The sequence below is a fragment of the Monodelphis domestica genome, chromosome 7, assembly GCF_027887165.1.
Source record: "Monodelphis domestica isolate mMonDom1 chromosome 7, mMonDom1.pri, whole genome shotgun sequence".
Taxonomy (NCBI): domain Eukaryota; kingdom Metazoa; phylum Chordata; class Mammalia; order Didelphimorphia; family Didelphidae; genus Monodelphis; species Monodelphis domestica.
In genome coordinates, this window is record NC_077233.1 from 285,096,654 (window position 1) to 285,117,326 (window position 20,673).

Consider the following 20,673-nt stretch of genomic DNA (forward strand, 5'->3'; position numbering starts at 1 on the left):
AGAAAGAAAGAAAGAAAGAAAGAAAGAAAGAGCATTGTAAAAACATCGTGGTGGGTATTCCAGGACTAGGGACTAAGCATAGAAGGCTGGTTTTAGTGGGCAGCCCCTGCTAAATGGAGGGGAAAGGGATGGGCTAAGGTTGTTTGATGACCCTCCATCCACTTAAGAACTGAAGAATTCTACAAAAAAAGGCTTTATTTGACTCCGTACCCTCTCCCCAGCCCTGTTGATAGGGGCTCTTGTGTGATTTTTATGTTGCTATTTCTTTTTCCAAAATTTGCTTTAGGTGAAATTTAAAAATTACAAATGAATGCTTTGTACTGCATGTATTCACTTCAGGTTTGTAAAGAAAAACGGTGAACATCAGTGAGTAGCTTGAATACATAAAGATGTTAACTAGTACTAAGAATTGCATCTCAGTACAGAAGTTAGGTTTCCTCCTTAACTTGGGAGCTATAAGCAATTATGACTTCATTAATGACTTTTATAATTTTATATGTTTTACTAAAAGCAGGTTTGGAATTTTATGTAAGGTTTTCTTTCTCCTCCAGGCTAACTGAGCTCTTTATTTTATTTTATTTTTTTTAAACCCTCACCTTCTGTCTTAGAGTCAGAGTCAATACTGTGTATTGGCTCCAAGGCAGAAGAGTGGTAAGGGCTAGGCAATGGGGGGTCAAGTGACTTGCCCAGGGTCACACAGCCAGGAAGTGTCTGAGGCCAGATTTGAACCCAGGACCTCCTGTCTCTAGGCCTGGCTCTCCATCCACTGAGCACACAGCTTCCCCCAGAGTTCTTTATTTTAGTCACACTAGGGGTGTTCAGAGAGGGGTAGTATCTCTGGTATGGAGGGCTTGTCGTGCCCTCCTAGGGCAGCTCTCCAGCCTCTGACCCTCACCTGACACCCAGCTCTCACTTGTGGCTCCCAGTAGCTGCTAGCATGTGGCAGCGGCCACACCCCGGGCAACGGCTTCGACAGGCCGGCTAAACCTTGTGAGGGTAGCCATTGGGTCGTCATGGACCCCTGGTGAACCAGGGCTTTGCTCACCCCGCATGTGAAGACTTCTTTGGCCGAACAGACGGAAGAAACCAATAAGAAGGTTCAACGGCTGAGAGGGCGACGCAGCAAAGCACTGCGGAGTGCTCAGGGCGTGTTGGAGCACAAAGGACAACACGGCCACCCACTGCAGCTGAGGAAGTCTTCAGGTGTAACAACTTTTGTGCCACTGGACCCAGGCTTCCAACGCCAAGAGAGTGGGACTGTCTCTGTGCATCAACTCTTCCACTTAAATCTCCTTCACGCACAAGTGTCTTTGTGCACACTCATCTATCATAGATGAAAACGCACAAAGACAATCGTCATCTTCAGTTACCAAGAGACTAATACTACTATAGGCCTAGGCAAATCAATATTCTCTGAGTATGAACTGAGGAAAATACATTCTCTACTGACTACACAAGGGAAAGTGATAAGCATAATCTGAGAAAATGCAATCATTCCCCAAATTCCTGAAATAGGAAAAGTTTTTTTTAAAAAGTACATGCCTAAGTCCACATTGTTCCACTCCTGATGGATGCAAAAAGATCATTAAAAAGAAATTTTAATTTGAGTAATAGAAAAACCCATGAGGGTTCCAGAAAATAGATAACAAAAAAGGCATCAATACAACTAGATTTTTTATTTTTTAAGTAAGAAGAGGTGGTGTCCAATTAACTTCATTTCATTTTTATGGGGTTACTAAAATGATAAGTCAGAGGAATGAAATAGATTGATTTGCCTGGGTTTTAACAAAGCATTTGGTAATTGTATCCCCTAAAACTCATGGAAAAGATGGAGACTAGTCTAAACCCATAATGGTGAACCTATGGCTTGGGTGCCAAAGATGGCATGCAGAGACCTCTCTATGGGCACACATGCTATCGCCCAGCAGAGTTAGTTACTAGAAAGACAGAGGAATTTGGGCAGAGTTGCTCCATTCTCCCTCTCCACTATGCCTCCCTGACCCTCTGCCCAACAGCCCAATAGAAGCACTTACTCCATCCCCTGAGCAGAGCACTCAGGCTACTCTCCTCCCTTTCTCCCTCCCCAGTCTGGGGCAAGGGAGGAGGGGGTGCTGCACTTAGTCTGAGGAGGACGGGATATGGCACACAGTCTGGGGTTAGGGAATGGCACATGGTCTCTAAAAGGTTAGCCATCACTGATCTAGATAACAGTACATTTGAGTTTATTTGGAACTTGTTGAATGTTTGGACTCAAAGACATGATTCAATGAGAACTTAGAACCAGGTTCTTAAGCAATGTACCCTAGTGATTTGTTAGTGACCCTATCTTGCATAAAGACATAAATTATATATTTATCAAATTTACAGATACAAAAAGAGGGAAAATAGGTAGTTCATTTGTTAAAACTGGAGTTCCAAAAGGTCTTTACAGGACATTGAGCTGAAATGAATATCTTAAAATTCAATGGGGATAAGTGTGAAATTTGAATGTTAGTCCATGTTATGAATTCCATAAACACATGATGAAGAGATGGGAGTACATCATAATTCATCTGAAAAACATCTAAGTATTTTAGTGGAGTTAAGGCTAAATATGAGTTAACAAAGTGATTCCTCTTCATTCTTTCTGTCAGACTATATATTGGTTTAGATCTGGGTGTCAAAATTTCAGAAAGAAATTGATCAGCTCCAGATCATCTACAGGAAGACAACAAGGATGGTGAAGGAAGTTCATGAAGTGGAGATAAGAAATCTGTCATCAAATATATGAAGTATACTAATGTGAAAGAGAGATTTTACTTTTCATATTGGGTCCCCAAAACAGAAGAAGGAACAATGCAAAGAAGTAAATATGTTTGATAGCAGGAAAAAATTTATAACAATTAGCATAACAAAAAAGTGTAATGGCCCTCCATGAAAAGTAGTAGGTTTCTTCTCATTGGAGTTCTTCAAGAAGAATCTGGTGGTCAATGGAAATTATCTCCAGAGGTTTCCACATCGCCCAACATATAATAAGGGTAAGAGCACATTTGCTGCCGAGATCCCTTAAAAATCTAAAATTTTGGATTTTGTGTCTATGAATTATACCTTTTCTTTAACATCCCTGATGAATCCACTATTATTATTATGTTATAGAAGATGAAACTGTAGTGAAGAAAAGTGTCTCAAGCCAAGTCGCAAAGTGTCAGAAGCTAGCTTCATCCAACTTACATCTCTACTGACTCCAAATCAACACTCTTAACTCAGCACCATTAATTAAATTATTGTTAATGACTGTTGGATGCTTTGCCAAGTCTACCCCATTATCACGTTTGTCCTAAATTCTTCGTATACAGAATGTGTGGTATAAACAGAAAAAAGTTCAGTTACTCTTCATCAGTCTAAAGCAGAAATCAGCATCCTTTCTGAGAAGCCTTTATTTAGGGAAGTTCCTGTCTTCCTTCACAACCAAAATTAGATGCACCTCTTCCATGAAGTCTCTCTCCTTCCCAGAGGGGAAAGTGATCTGTGTCCAATCGGTCATGGAATTTGACCTGGCTTATGCACACACGAATGCAGCATCCTTATAGCATAGTTATTTGTGGATTCTTGCTGCACCAACTCCACTTAGATTCTAAAGTTCCTTAAACTCTGAACCATCATATTTGCATGTCTCTGTAACTCCAGACAGAGAAGAAGCTGGAATTAAATTGTTGAATCATTCACTGTAAAGGATGGCGAGAAAAGGAAAGAGTTCTCTTTTTGGTCAGGAACAATAGAAGTTGCTTCAGATATCAACATTATACGCTTAAGTCATCTGGTTTCAGAGGCATGATTAGAGACCCCAAGCAAGCAGAAAGGAGGGAAAGGTTGGAAGGAAGGGGACTATATTCAGGATGGGGGTAGGGGGAAAGACTTGCTCGAAGGAGCACATTGCAGAACAAGGGATTGGGGCACAACTCTTTTCCCACACTCACATATGCAATTGGCTCATTTATAAGCCCACCAGGACTTAGAAAGACCAGCTTATGGAATGCATATAATTCTGAGACAGTCATTTATAATAATTAATCATTTTCCATATAATTCAGTCACTGGTCATCGTGGGATAGTAAAATCTCTGGCATACTTTGTTATCTGACTTGTGACTATTCAATAACTCTCTTTTATCTCCAGGATCAAATATTAAGAAGCCCCTCATAACCTGAACCCTTCCTACCTTTCCAGTCTCCTTACACATTATTTGCCTCTATCATCTGGAGAGCTAGGTGACACAGTGGATAGAGTCAGGAAAACCTGAATTCAAATTTGGCCTTGGAAACTTACTAGCTGAGTGATGTTGGGTAAGTCACTTAACCCCATTTGCCTCAGTTTCCTTATCTGTAGAATGAGCTGGAGAAGGAAATGACAAGTCAATCCAGTGTCTTTAACAAGAAAACTCCAACTCAACTGAAAGGGATTAAATGACATCATTCAACAATCCCATAACATTGACCATTTTCACTCTTCCTTGAAAGACATTCCAGCTCTGCTCTTCATGCCTTCTCTCTGGCTATCCCTGATGCCTAGAATTCTGTCCCTCCTTGTTTCTGCCTCCTGCTTTTCCTGGCTTCTTTAAAGTCCTAGTTAAAATTCCACCTTCCACAAGAAAACTTTTCCAGGCTTACTTTAATGTTAATACACCTTCCTTCTGAGACTCTCTCTAAATTCTCCTTCGTTGTTGCTATAGCTTGTTTCCTCCACTAGACTGTGAGATTCTTGAACTTTCCAAACTGTATTTATAACATAATAAGTGCTTAATAAATATTGCTGCCTGATTGGTTCTGGTTTCTCATTTCCTCTTTTTCCTGCAGTTTTTGGTTCAGCTGGAACAAAGACGAGCTCATATAGCAAGGACGGGCCATTATGAGTTTCCAAAAATCTCCATGCACACCTCAGCAGCGGGCACCAGGCAGAAAAGGTAAATAAAAGACAGGGTCAAATTCTCCACAAGGAAGACTGAAGCTAAAAGAAGGGTGGGCTGATTCTAGAGGGTCAGGGAAGATGCTCTCCACATGAACAAAAATCCCCAAATACAACATTAATGGAGGCTCCCAGAAAATAATAATCATAAAGACATAAAATTACTTCCCTGAGAGCATGATGGGAAACTGGGGTTAGGTGTTAGAGAATCTTCCAGATTAAAATGTTTCCTTGACGGATCACAATTCAGAATGTTTTCTCCAGCTGGCTCCTTCCGTGAAGTTTCTTCTTTGCTTGGTAGTTTGCATTTATCTAGAGGATGTGGTCCTTCAGGTTTATAAGCTCTCTTGTGTATAGGAATACAGATTCTTTGACCCTCCGACCACACCTCAACTCCCATGGAAAATAGATTGTGTCTCATCTCTTTAAAGGGGCAAAATATCTTCCCAAATTTCTATCCCTTGTCAGCCACCAAATTTTAATTTATCCAACAAAGAAACATAAATACAAAGAAATACGATCAGAAAGTAAGAGATGCAGATCTGGCTACTTTGTGTCAGGGATAGAGCTCTGCTTCTTCCTCTCTGAACTCAGCAACAAGGAAGATGGAGTTGAAAGCAATGAAATACAAATCACCTGTTAGTGATGCAGCAGTCTTGCCCAGCATAGCCTGTCTTAGCACAGGAGTTTCTTCTTAGCTCTGGACCACCATAACCGCACAGGAATTCACCGAATCCTGGGACAGGAAAGAGACCAGAACCAGATTTTTAAATAGAGGACAAAACATGAGTATTAAAAACAAATTGTAACAAAGAATATAATAGAAGCTAGCGCACAAGTTTCAGGCTTAGGATAATCAGTTTGCCATTATTGAAAATGTTTAATATTCTCAAATATGAGGTCCTTTATGTGGGCCAACTTATAAAACTAATTGTTCTTTAAAGAAATTTATGATCTCATTATTATTAGCAATAAAATATACAACTATAGAGAGGTTCCAAGTAAGATTTTATGATTATCTGATTGTATTTCTGGACATAGAAGTGACCTCAGATTGGCCATATGTCCAACACTTTTATTTTATAGATAAGGAAATAAAGTCTCAGACTTTGTTCAAGGTTTCACAGTGTCAAAAGCAGCATTTGAACCTACAGTCTCTGAGACAAGGTTCTTTCCACTCTACCATAATGAGATCCACCTTCCTAACAAATGTGCCAAATTTACCCATTTGAATGTGTTTTGGCCATTTCCATGTAGGCCTATTCCTGGATTCTAGTAAAATTACATAGATTCAAATATATCTTCCAGAATGTATCATCCGTGAGAACATGGGCAAGGCACTTACTTCCTCTAGACCCTAATTTTACATCTATAAAATGAAGATAAATAATACCTACAGTAACTGCATCACACTATTGTTGTGGAGCCCCAAATAAAATAATATATATATACATATCAGCTATTATTATTGCACACAACTGGCACCAGATAAATACTTAAGAAAGTACATGGTGTATTTCTTAAAAACAGTCTCTTGCCAAGATAAACACATCTTTTAAAATGAGATAATATGTGAAAAAATGCAAACCTAAGAGAGCTATTTATGAGGGTTATCAAGGTGATGCAATGGATTAAGTGAATTCAAATCTATCCCTAGACAGTAGCAGTGTGACTCTGGGCAAATCACTTTACTTTTTGCCTCAGTTTCCTCATCTATAAAATGAGTTAGAGAAGGAAATGGCAAACCACTCTAATACCTTTGGGGGGAAGAAAAGAAAATGATCTTTGTCTCCAATGAATAATGCTTTGAAATGACCAAATAAAATATTGTTCAAAAAAAAAAAGAAAGAAAATCCCAAACGGAGTCGGGAAGGGTCAGAAATGACTGAAACAATTGAGTAACAACTAAACAGACCTATATAAACATATATATGTTATAAATTATATAATTATATAAAATATATTTATTATAAATAATGAGTAATTATTGGATAACAGGCAAATTAAATTAGCAGCTCTATAGTAATAAGAGCTAGCCATTATTTAATACTTTTAAGTTTGCAAAGCCCTTTACCAATATTATATCATTTATTACAACAATACTGAGAAACAGGTGTTATTCCCAGTTTACAGATGAGAAGAAATCCAGCGCTTTGTGATACAAAAAACTACAAACAATTTTTCAGTGCCCTCAAGACTGTCTATGGGCCATCAAAACCCACCACCACTCCCTTGCTATCCTCTGACAGTGACACTCTCATAAAAGATAAAATAGGCATCAGCAACAGGTGGAAAGAACACTTCAGTCAGCTTCTCAACCGACCCTCTTCAGTCGACCAAAGCGCCCTTGACCAGATCCCCCAAAACTGCACCATTAAACAACTTGACGTCCCTCCTTCAATAGAGGAAGTCCAAAAAGCCATTAAACAAATGAGTGCAGGCAAGGCACCCGGTAAAGACGGGATCCCAACCAAGGTGTACAAGACCTTAAATGGAAAGATGCTCCAGGCATTCCACATAGTGCTGACCAGCATATGGGAAGAGGAAGACATGCCCCCAGAACTCAGAGATGCCTCCATCGTAGCCCTATACAAGAACAAAGGCTCACGAGCATCCTGTGACAACTACAGAGGCATCTCACTACTCTCCACTACTGGAAAGATCCTCGCCCGTGTTATACTCAACAGACTCCTGTCATCTGTTTCAGAGCAGAACCTGCCTGAATCACAGTGCGGCTTCTGACCAGATCGCAGGACCATCGACATGGTCTTCCCGGTGAGGTAAATGCAGGAAAAATGCCTTGAGCAGAACCTGAGTCTCTACATTGTCTTCATAGACCTGACAAAGGCGTTCGACACAGTGAACAGGAACGCATTGTGGGTGATCCTCAGCAAGCTCGATTGCCCAGCAAAATTCGTCAAACTGATCCAGCTCTTTCATGTGGACATGACAGGGGAAGTCCTATCTGGTGGAGAGACTTCCGATCGCTTCAACATCTCCAATGGCGTGAAACAAGGCTGTGTCCTCGCTCTGGTGCTATTCAACCTATTTTTCACCCAAGTATTACAACATGCTGTAATGGATCTAGACCTGGGCGTCTACATCAAATACCGACTGGATGGCTCACTATTCGACCTTCGCCTCCTGACTGCAAAAACAAAGACAACAGAGAGACTCATCCTGGAAGCTCTCTTCGCAGATGACTGTGCTCTCATGGCCCACCAAGAAAATCATCTCCAAACCATTGTGGACAGGTTCTCCCCCGCAACAAAACTGTTTGGCCTGACGATCAGCCTCAGCAAGACAGAGGTACTGTTCCAACCTGCACCAGGGAGGCCAACTAACCAGCCGTGCATTACAATCGACAGCACACAGCTTTCTAACGTCAACACTTTCAAGTACCTGGGCAGCACCATCGCCAACGACGGGTCCCTAGACCACGAGATCAATGCCAGGATCCAAAATGCCAGCCAGGCACTCGGGCGGCTGTGCTCCAAAGTCCTCCAACACAGCGGTGTAAGCACTGCGACGAAGCTCAAAGCTCAACGCAGGGTCCTCAGCTCGCTCCTGTACGGTTGTGAGACATGGACACTGTACCGGAAGCACATGAAACAGCTGGAGCAATTCCACCAACGCTCCCTCTGGTCAGTCATGAGGATCCGATGGCAGGACCGAATCACCCACCAGGAAGTCCTCGACAGAGCCAACTCCACCAGCATCGAAGTCCTCCAAACCCAGCTACGATGGTCTGGACACGTCCTCCGCATGGACCCACAGCGAATACCAAGACAGGTATTCTTTGGGGAACTGTCAGCTGGACTCAGGAAACAAGGCCAACCAAAGAGAAGATTCACGGATCAGCTAAAGTCCAACTTGAAGGGGGCTGGCATTACACCAAAGCCACTAGAACTCGCTGCCTGACAGAAGCAGCTGGCGAGCCCACATTCACCAGGCCGCCGCCACCTTTGAAGATGAGCGACGTCGACGTCTTGCCGCTGCACGTGAACACCGACACCAGGCCACAGCCGCACCTCCCTTAACAACTGGCGCCCCATGCCCCGTGTGCCACAGACTGTGCGCCTCAGCCTTTGGACTCCAAAGCCACAGGAGGGTACACCGGAGATGAGACTGCACAAAGACCATCGTCATTCTCGGTCACCGACAGACGACCACTACTACAGATGAGAAAAGAAGGTAGGGTTAGTTTAAGTGACTTACTGATAGCTAGTAAATATCTGAGTCTAGATTTGAGCCCTTAAGGACAACCCATAACAATTTCTAGTCAATGACCTGGAATTGTGTCAGATAACCTCCTGCCACAAACAAATCTTCATGACACATGATGCCGTTTAGACAAATAGCAAGATTGTGTCCAATAGCCAAATGGATTTATGGTACACGAATATATACAAACATCAAAGAAAGTGTGGAATTGTATGCAAAGGATCAATGATAGGATCAGAGATTTAGAAGGGAAAAGGATCTTGGAAGTGCCATCCAGGATGTCTCCTTATTTGAAAAATGAGAAACTGAGTGTGGGAGATGTTAAAAGGTTTTCTGGAAATCCTATAGATAGTAAGTGCCAGAAGAGAGGTCTGAATCTAGGCAACGTTACAGAAATCCAATCACGAGCATTAAAAAAAATGACTACTTGGAAATGGGGAAAAGACCTCTGAATGTTTCCGGTTAAGTGCATTTGTTGAAGTCAGACACATTACAGTACAAAGGAAAGTGCACTTATAAAATCAGGAAGGCTGTGGGTTCCAATCCTGCTTACCCTCCATGAACCCTTGTTTGCTCTTTGGATATCTGAGATCACAAGCCTAAATAGGTACTAAGTGCAGCCAGCTGATAATACTAGAAAAGCAGCATGGAAAAGCGATGAGAGCTTTGACCTTCGAATCAGGAAGACCTTCATTCAGTTCCAGCCTCAAACACTTACTGGCTCTAGGACTGAGCAGTTCACTCAACTGCCCCAAATCTCCATTTCTTCAATAATAACAGGAAGGAACTAGACTGGATTAGATTTTTAAAGAACTTTCCAGCCACAATTCTATGGTTTTATATGCATTAAACAATTACAGGTGCCCATTGATGTATGTGGCAATTATCTCCTATTTCTGTACCAAATATAAATTTGCCTCTTAGCTATTCATAATTTTTCCATTTGTCTATTTACATATACTTTACTGTTTAATCGTGTTCTATTATATAGGCTTACCAATTTTATTATTCCATTGCTTTGATCTATCAATTATGTGTATTTGTTTATATAGAAATTAATATTCTTCTCTAGGTCCTGCATGCTTGTAATGTGTCCTGCATGCTAACAAGATGTGTAGTGACTAAAGAGTTACCCAGTTATTCAGGAATCTGGACAGATATGAACTCTGGTGGCCCTCATTTATTTGCTAAGGGGAATGGTGGGGAGGATGGAGGAGGGAAATCAATGCTTATTCAAAGGGAAGGGTGAGCCTGACAGGCGCCATTTGCATTTCTTAAAGGGTGGACTCTCCATCCTCCTTCATCTTTAAGTGGATCATTTTTCACCTAAAAGGAAGTGAGACTTTGAGTAGCATATTTGCACATAAAAGATCAAGACAAAAGCAACTGGCTAGTGGAACAGATTGCCTTTATACCTTTACCCAACCCACTCATTCTCATTGGCATGGGCCTACTAGAGAAAAAAAGATATGGAAAATGTGAGCACTTTTGGATCTGTTGGTCCACTTGGCTTCTATGGGACTAGATGCCCCTCTGAGGATAAACTCAACACTTCTATCTCATCACCAAGCTGCTAACTCAAGTCTTGACTGAACCCCCTTCAGTCTCTTAATGACTTCTTCTAATGCACTTCTTTTATGGATGTTCTGCTCCCTCCACTTGGCATCTATTGCTGCTCTGTCTGGTTTTAACACCATGGAACAAGAGGATCTTGAGAACTCCCTGGTGTCCCTGACTTCCTTTCACTGCCTTCTTTTTTTTACTAAAGTCAGCTTCTTGAGGGTGTCAGCCTTGAAAAACATAGAACCATCAAGGTAATTAGAAAGAACAAGTCTTTAATCGGGACAGGGAAGACACTGCTCTAACTGGCCCCACTCAGAGGCATGTGCTAGGAACCACACAGAACCAGGCTCTGGGACTCTGGGAAGACTATCCCCAGATGAGAAAAGTACCTCAAAAGGGAATTTTTTCAATGAACTGAAAAACTGGGGGTCTTATATACCTTGTGGGGAATAAAGGACAGGAAGGTTTCATTGATTGGCTTACAACAGAGACAAGGGAAGGATGATTCCAGCCAGGGACGACTTCCCTAACTGAGAGAAGTGATGATACAGTGGGAGAAAGTTCTAAGATGAAAGGGTACTGAAGATTGGGTTATATCTTCTAATTCTATCTAAGCTGAGATCATTGGGTACTTAACTTTGTTCAGTCTAAGACAAGGTCAGTCTGGGGCTCCCCCAGGAACAAAAGCAAACTTGGGGTTCCATAAAACAAAGTTGTCAAAGGCAATGACTATCTTTCTTTTAAAAAAAAATCCTTATCAGTACTATGTGTGGGTTTCAAGGCAGAAGAATGGTAAGAGCAAGGCAAGTGGGGTTAAGTGACTTGTCCAGGATCACACAGGTAGGAAATATCGGAGGCCAGATTTGAATCTGGTATCTCCCATCTCTAGGTTTGGCTCTCTGTAAACTGAGCCACCCAACTGCCCCTAGTGTTTCTTTTTAATTTATTGTTACCTAAGTGTTTAACACAGTCAGTGGTACATAAAAGGTACTTAATAAATGTTGATTGGATTAGACTAGATGTCTCAGATAGACATCATAAGTAAGAGTGAGATCTATTATAGAATGAACTAGCTGAGGACTGAAAAGAGGGCTAGAAATAAAAGACACTAGTTTAATTAGTTGGCCCTGCTCTCCTGCCCTTGAGTTGTGAAGTATGGCAGGTCTCAGCCGTAAGGCCCCCAGTGGTACACAACTGAAAAGGTTTCAGCCACTAGCATGATAAGGAGGTCCTGCTCTTTCTGAAAGAGTAACAAAATCCCCTAGTAACTGACTGAAGATGCTCTGTGCTGCAGAAATGGAGGCCACCTACACTGAGCTAGTAGAGGAAAAATGTAAATGGGGTAGAGGTTCAAGATTCAGGAACAGAATTATTTGAACCAGTTGGGCATGAGAAGAATTGGGACAGAAACTATTATTGGCACTCTGAAGACTACGGACCCCATGGCAGTGCCCTTGCATTTTCTTTTTCTATTTTCCTCTTAGTCATGGGGAAGGTCTATTTGTCTTTGTTTAACTTTATGTGTTATAATCTTTACAATTATAATCTTATATCTTTTAGAGTCTTTATAAACAGTTAATCACAAGTGTTTGCTAATCTGGGTGTATTTATCAGAAATATATTTTAAAGGAGGCAATCAAAAGCAAAACATCTTCAGGAAAGAGAAAAAGAAAATTCTTTCGTGAGGATGTTTCTTCCTCAATTGCCCCAACATAAAATTAAGATATTTTGCTAGAGTGCTATTTCTGGGTTGGGGATAGAGAGTCAAAGCTTGAAAAATTAGAAGGAAATATAGTTCTATGGATACAATTCCCCAGGACAGAGGAAGAGGTCCAGTCAACTCATCTAAACAATAAATCAGTATTAGCATGAGGGGGACAAATAGAAATGGTCAAAAACCCCCTTCATCACAACATATTAATAAATATATGCAATTCAACTGCATATAAACATATACAATTCAAAGTAGAATGGGATAAGGGGAAATATAGGTTATCTGAAGAATAGAGGAGACTCGTAAGTTTATAGAATTCAAGAAGATTGTATATTCATTATCTGGGTTTCCTAAGAAATTTTCAGATGTGGGAATGTTTCTGGATGTGGATTAAATTTAAAACACCCAGAACAGGTTCATGACATCTATATTTATGACATCTGTATGAACCTTCCTTGCACATTTTGGGTGCTTTTCCGGGTGGCAAGAGCAATTTTCCACAATGTGCGGTCTCTGATGATATAGTCAATTCAGATACAATTTAAATGTATTTCTGAAATGGCCAGGGGGCTGAAAAGAGAGGCCTATTTAACATACACTCTAAGAATGGTTCTGATTATTTTTAATCATTGAGAGGAGAGGCAAAGAGATAAATAGAATCTATGATTTCTAGGAATTGCTGTAGCTAGAAAACTACCCTACTACCAAAGCCTAGCTTATTGTTTCAAAAGAACATCCTCCGATCAACATGGTACAAATGATTAGACCATGCACAAGTCTCTCAAAGAATTATTAAATAATAGATATTGAAATTGGAAGAGATCACTTCATCCAGCCTTTCATTTTCCAGATGAGAAAGCTCAAAGTCCATAGAGATGAAGTGACTTGCCTACGGGTTACTTGGATATTATACCAGTAAAAGTGAAACTCAAGTCATGAGGCTAACTCCATTACTATTTTGTATGGATGAATTGGATTGTTAGTAATGTGGTATAGTAGAAATGGCAGCTTTGAAGCCAGGCAATCTAGATGCCACTCCTCACTCTTCTACTTACTCTATGACATTTGACAAGCTGCTTAACCACTCTAGACATTAATATCTCAACCACAAAATGAGTGGGTTGGAGTGGATGCCTTCATCTTATGTTCATAACTAATTATTTTATTATGTTTGTTATTATAATGTAGTTCTATTACAAATATTATTTATAATATTTGCATTTTCATTAAGTTACATTGCATTTTAGTATTATATTAATGATTTATAATGTCGCTTATGTTCATATAATTATAAATATTTCTATAATTATATAGTTATGTTCATAACTAATTCTATCATGACTGCCATCTCAGCAAAAGAAAACAATTTCAGTTTCTAGCCTAATGCAGTAAAAATTGAAATCTTTTCACCTTCTTCACAGCTTTGCCAGTTCTTTAAATATAGATGACTTCTACAGGCATTGTTGAACTGTACTAAACAAAGGCCAATCTGTCTTTCAATTCTGGGTTGACCAATCCATGCTTCAATGTCCTTCAGAAATGACTCCAAAAATTAATCTTCCTTCAAAAAGAACTCCATTAGAGAAGAGAATCTAGCCTTTTCCTAACATGCCTCAAAGTGAAAGCCAATGGCTATTTTTTTTCTCCAAGGACTATGAAAGATTTGGAAATGTGATGAAACCTTTATACTTCAATAATTTTATATGTCAAGGGAAAATTCATTTCTAATCCAGCCCATGATCTTTAGGCTTAACACTATAATCCCTCACCTCAAATAAACACACAAACACACACAATCCTTTTCAATATATCTCTCATTTGCCATAATAAAGTATATTTTCTGGTACTTGGAGTATTTTGTTTGATCCCAGAACCAAGAGGAATCAATAGAGAAGAAAACAAGAAAATCCTCTTCTAGATAAAGAAAGAAGATTTAGAGTTTAATGAAGATCTGAGATGACATTTTTCAACTGGTAGAGAAGAAGGAAGTGAATATTAAAGTATGTTCCAAAGGTCGTTTTACAGTTTTAAGATTTAGTAACTTTAAGTTCTTTTGGAACATCCTGTATTTTGAGAGGGAATCCTAGCAAAGCCTGAAATACCAATGAAGTATAATAAGAATTTGGCCAACCACTCAGAGTTATTCAAGTAAGATCATTGTTAAGGGCATAAGAAGAGTTTGCTTATTTATTCTTTTCAGTAGACAGACAGAGAGATAGATAGATAGATAGATAGATAGGTAGATAGATAGATAGATAGATAGATAGATAGATAGATAGATAGAAAAATAGATAGATATGTATATACTGCCCTCCATACTATTATGTATACTCTACTCAGATATTTGCCTATTTTATCCAGAAATTAAGAATCATTAATTAAAAAACACAAAATAGTATATAAAGAGATAAATTAAATGAAACCAAATATCAAAATATTTGGTATACAGTTCATGATTGGGAAAAATTGTCCAAAACAAGAGCGTGTTATTGTCTGGTTTTATCAGGAAAGATTTACTATGGAATAAAGAAGTTACAGACTGCATTAGTATACCTTCTGATACAACACATATCCCTTTTTATATTCCTAGTTCCACCCATAATGGAGAGGATAGACTTCTTTCACAGCTCATATCACAAAGATGGGACAAGAATATTTCTAGAAGGTAAAGACCATGCTTAATTAATTTATATTGCAGAGCACTGAGTTTAGCATAATCCATGAATGTACTTACTGAACATTAAGTGAGAAGCAGGGAAGAAGTCCAGAGCCAAGATGACAGTAGATCAGAGGAAGCAATCTAACTGAATTCTCTCAGCCTTCCCCTCCAAATAACATTAAAATGATTCCCTGAATCAAATTTTGGAGTAGCAGAGACAACAAAAGGTCAGAATGAAATTTTTCCAGGCTAAAAAATAATTAAGAGATCTATGAAACTAAGGTGAAGACATGGGGCAGCAGCAACCGCAGCTACAGTAACAACAACTTTGGGAACTCTCAGGCCAGAGACAATAAAGGGTCAGGCAACTGATCAGAAAGAGATGACCAGAGATTCTTGGAAGGCATTAGACACAGTTCTGGGTCATAGTTTCAGGACAGACAGGAGCACCCACAAGGAGTGACAGTTCTAAGAAACAAGGGGTCACTAGTGAAGCAGCTACAGGAAAGAAGAGGACCTGATTATAGTTCCAAAGCCAAGAAGAGTTGCTAATGTTTGTGAGAATAGGGGCCCTTATGGAGGAAAAAGTAAAGAGCAGACCAAAAGAGCAATTATTATACCTCTTCTCAGATCACACCAACTTGGAAGAACTGAAAATTTGCACACTTCTAGAACTAGCTCTGAAAACATCAGGATAAAGAAGCCTGACATGGATTTGAAGTCAAGAAATAAACTGGGAAAGTGATCAAACAAACAAACAACAACAAAATAACTTAATCACAAAAACTACTTAATCATAAAAACTACTACAGTGGCAAAGCCAACCAAGACACAAGCTTAAAAGAAGACAATATTATGAAAATAGCTATAAGCACAGCCTCCAAGAAAAATAAGACACAAGTCTAAAAAGAATTCTTGGAAAATAAATAGATGAGTGATAGAGGGGAAACTGAGAAAGGAAATGAGAGTGATGCAAGAACATTATGAAAAGAGAAGTAATAGCTTGATAAAAGAGACACAAAATAACTGAAGAAAATAAACCCTTAAAAAAGCAGAATGGCTAAATGGGAAAGGAAATATAATAATTTATTGGAGAAAAGAACTTCTTAAGATGGTCAAATAGAAAAGGAAGTGTAAAAACTCACTGAGGAAAAAATTCCTAAAAATTGAATTGGGCAATTGGAAGCTAATGATTCTGGTAAACATCAAGAAAAAAATAAAATAAGACAGGGGCAGCTAACCTGTTCAGTGGTAAAAAACCATGCCTAGATATTGAAGGTCCTAGATTCAAATGTGACCTCAGATACTCCCTAGCTATGTGGCCTTGGATAAGTCACTTAAACCCCAATGCTAGTCTTTACCACCCTTCTGCCTTAGAACCAATACATAATAACTAATTTAATATGTAGTATTAAAATTAAAATAAAATAAGACAAAAATGAATCAATAAGGCAATGTATTTAAAAGAATGACAACAATTAAAGAAAATGTGAGATATCAGAAAAACAACAAAGCTGAAAAATAGATCAATTAAATAAAAAAATCTATCAAGTTCACATGCTGTAAAGTCAACATAGTTTCATTTATACTTTATTAGAAGCATGTGTATGTCTTTCTCAAAATTAAATGTTGAGAACAATAACCAAGATTAAAACAGCCTAAACCAAAATCCTTTATAGTACCAAGTTCTTATTTTATTCGTTTTTATAATTTACCTTTGTCACATTTACACACAGTCACAAAGTAAAATGATGCTGTGCTTGGTTTTTCCTATTATATTCTTGTTAAAATATGAAGGCTATATTTATTAACAATTGGTTTAACCACTTTGACTGGACTAACTAGATAATTTAGGCCAAATGAGCAATACTCATTCTGTTCAGAAAATAGATCAACAAAAGATAATTCCAGAATTTTTTGACTACCTAAAATCCATGATCAAAGGAAGGCTCTTGACATCATTTGTCAAAAATTTACCAAACAAAATTGCCCTGATACCTTAAATGAAGAGGGTAAAATAGAAATAGAAAGAATCTGTCAATCACCTCCTGAAAAAGATCCTAAAATGAAAACTCCCAGGAATATTATAGTCAAATTTCAGAAATTCCAGGTCAAGGAGAAAATGCTTTAAGCAGCCAGGAAAAAAATCAATATAATGCTGTGTAGCCACAGTCAGGATCAAATGAGATTCAGCAGCTTGCACATTAAAGGAGCAGAGGTTTGGAATATGATATTCTAAAAGGCAAAGTGGTTCCAATTATAACCAAGAATAATCTATATAGCAAAAGAAGAATTATATTTTATGGAATAGAGGACTTTCAACAAGCATTCCTGAAAAAGACTAGAGCTGAATAGAAAATGTGACATTCAAACACAAGAATTAGGAGAAGTATAAAAAAGCCAAACATTAAAAAAAAATCATAAGAGACTCAATAAAGTTGAACTGTTAACATACCTATATGGGAAGATAATACATGTAATTCCTAAGAATTTTATCATTATTAGGACAAATAGAAGGAATCTACATAGACAGAGGTCATGGTTAGTAATGAATTGTGTTTTGATAATCTCAAAGAAATAGAGGAAGTGTTGAGAAAAAAGGGTACACTGAGACAATGGCAAAGGGAAAACAATAATGGGGAGAATTATCTCAAATAAAAATGGCATGCAAAGGAAGAGCTTTTATAGTGGAAGGAGAAATGGGAGGAGAAGGTAAAAGGACAATGATTGAACCTCACTCTCATTGGAATTGGTTCAAAGAGAGAAGAATATATAAATACACTCAGTTGGGCAAAGAAATATATTTTATCCAACAGGAAAATAGAAGAGGAAAGGGGATAAGAGAAGGGAGAGGGAATGATAAGAGAGAGGGCTGATTAAGTAAAACAGTGGCAAGAAGTAAAAGAGTTTTAAGGAGGGACCCTGTAAAAAGAGAGAAAAAAGAAACAGATGGAAATAGGGTGAAGAGAAATAGATAGTAGTAATAACTGTGAATGTGAATTTGTATGAGTTCACTCATAAAATAGAAGCCAAGAGCAGAATGGAATAGAAACCGGAATCCAACAATATGCTGTTTATAAAAGACACTCTTGAAACAGAAAGATAGATAGGGTTAAAAATAAAAGGTTGGTGCAGAATCTAATATGCTTCATCTGAAAATAAAAAAAATAAAGCAGAGATAGTAATCATGACCTCAAACAAAATTTAAAAAATGGACATAATTATAAAAAATAGTCAAGGAAATTTCATTTTGCTAAAAGTTACAAAACCAATGAAGTAATATGAAAAAGATTACACTATTTCTCTAATTTAAAAAATCTCATTTAGCTAATAAATGCAGACAAATAAGAACCATTCCCCAAATGATAGTCAAAGGATATAAACAGGAAGTTTTCAGAAGAAGAAATAAAAGCTAGCTATAATAATATGAAAAAACGTGCTAAATCATGATTGATTATAGAATTGTTAATTAATGAGATACTACTCATCAGAAATGACAAATGCTGGGACAGATGGGGAAAATAGGTACATTAATAACTATTGGTGGATTAGTGAATTAGTCCAATTATTCTGAAGAACAATTTGGAACCATACCCAAAAGGCTACAAAAGTCTGCATACCCTTTGACCCAGCTATACAACTACTAGGTCTATATCCCAAAGAGATAAAAGATAAGGAAAAGGGATCTAAGTGTTCAAAAATAGTTATATCAGCTCTTTTTTGGTAGCAAAGAATTGGAAATCTAGGGGATTCTTTTAAATTGGGGAATGGCTAAACAAGTTGTGATTGATTGGCTGATCCATGATTGTGATGAAGTATTATTGTACTATAAGAAATATAAAGGACTTCTGTGTAAACATGGCAGCAGTCTTGATGCAGGACTCTTCCTCTCCTCACCACATACCAACACAGACTACCTCAAAAGGCCAAAAAAAAAATTCATATGAACAAAGGGACTCTACAATAGGGCACAGCATTGAAGGTACATGGGATTTGGGCATTTCTTCACAATCAGAGTCAGCCAGATTCAGTGAGTGAGTGAGTGAGTGAGGGGCGCCTCTGGGTCCTCGGCAGCTAACTGAGACCACTGAGGACCTACCCCTGAGAGAAGCTAGTCCTGAGGCCCCAGCAGCCTGAGGAGCACAGATCATGGGTACCGGCAGGGGCAGCAAACAGCAGAAGCTGCAGAGACTCGAGAATTGGCCTCAGCCAAAATCCTTGCTCCTTAGCTCCATACACAGAGAGCTTGCCCATCTCACTCAGATTTCTAACTGGAAAGGGAAGGAAAAACCACCACAGTAATGGCAAATAGTGCCCAGGAACAACTTCCCACCACCAAGAAAAACAAGAAGAAGATGTTGACCCTGGAAAATTTTTACGGAGGAAAAAAACCAGGCTACAGAGAAATGGAAGAGGAAATCCAAATAAATGCACCAATATCTTCAAAAAAATGGAAATTTTCCACAAGCTCTTGAATAATTTAAATTGGAGCTTATCAAAAAGATGGATGCCTTCTGCCAAGAAAAATGAAAAATAGTTCAAACAGAAAATAACAGTTTAAAGAGCAAGAACTCCAAATTAGAGAAACTGCTGGAAGCCACAAAAATCAGGATAGACCAAACCAAAAAGGAAAATCAAAAGATTATAGTGGAAAATCAGTCCTTAAAGTCCAGAATTGGGCATTTGGAAACCAATGACCTTGCAAAACAGCAAGAATTAATAAAGCAAAGTCAAAAGACTGACAAAATAGAAGAAAGCATAAAATATCTCACTGAAAAGATGATGGATCAGTAAAACAGAGCATGAAGAGACAATTTGAGAATCATTGGTCTACCTGAAAACCCAGAAATAAAAAGAAATCTTGACATCATACTAAAAGAAATTATCCAAGAACAACTGCCCTGATGTTCTTGAACAAGGGGGGAAAATAGACATTGAAAGAGTTCATAGAACACCCTCTACACTAGATCCTCAAAAGACAACTCCAAGGAATGTAATTGCCAAATTCAAGAGCTTGCAAGCTAAGGAGAAATGTTTACAAGAAGCCAAAAAGAGACAATTCAGATATCAAGGAGCACCAATCAGGATTACAAAGGATCTGGCAGCTTCCACACCAACGGACCACAAGGCTTGGAAAAGGATATTAAGAAAGGCAAGAGAATCAGGTCTTCAACCAAGGATCACCTATCCATCAAAACTGACTACATACTTCCAGGGGGAAGTATGGACATTCAACAAAATAGAAGGTTTCCAAGTATTTGTGAAGAAAAGACCAGAACTAAGTAGAAAGTTTGATATCTAAACACAAAGATCAAGAGAAACATGAAAAGGTAAATAAGAGAAGGAAAGGGGGAAATTTTTTTTCAAACTTTCTTCTTTAAGGGCTACAATAAGATGAAATTATTTTTATTAGTATATGGGTAAAATGTTATTTGTAACTCTCAAAAATTTATTCACTATTATAGTAATTAGAGAAATCATTCACAGGAAGAGATTGGGGTAATAAGTGCTCTAAGGTGATATGCAAAAAAAAAAGTAAAAGGGAGGGGGAAAGGGAAGGTGGAACCAAAAG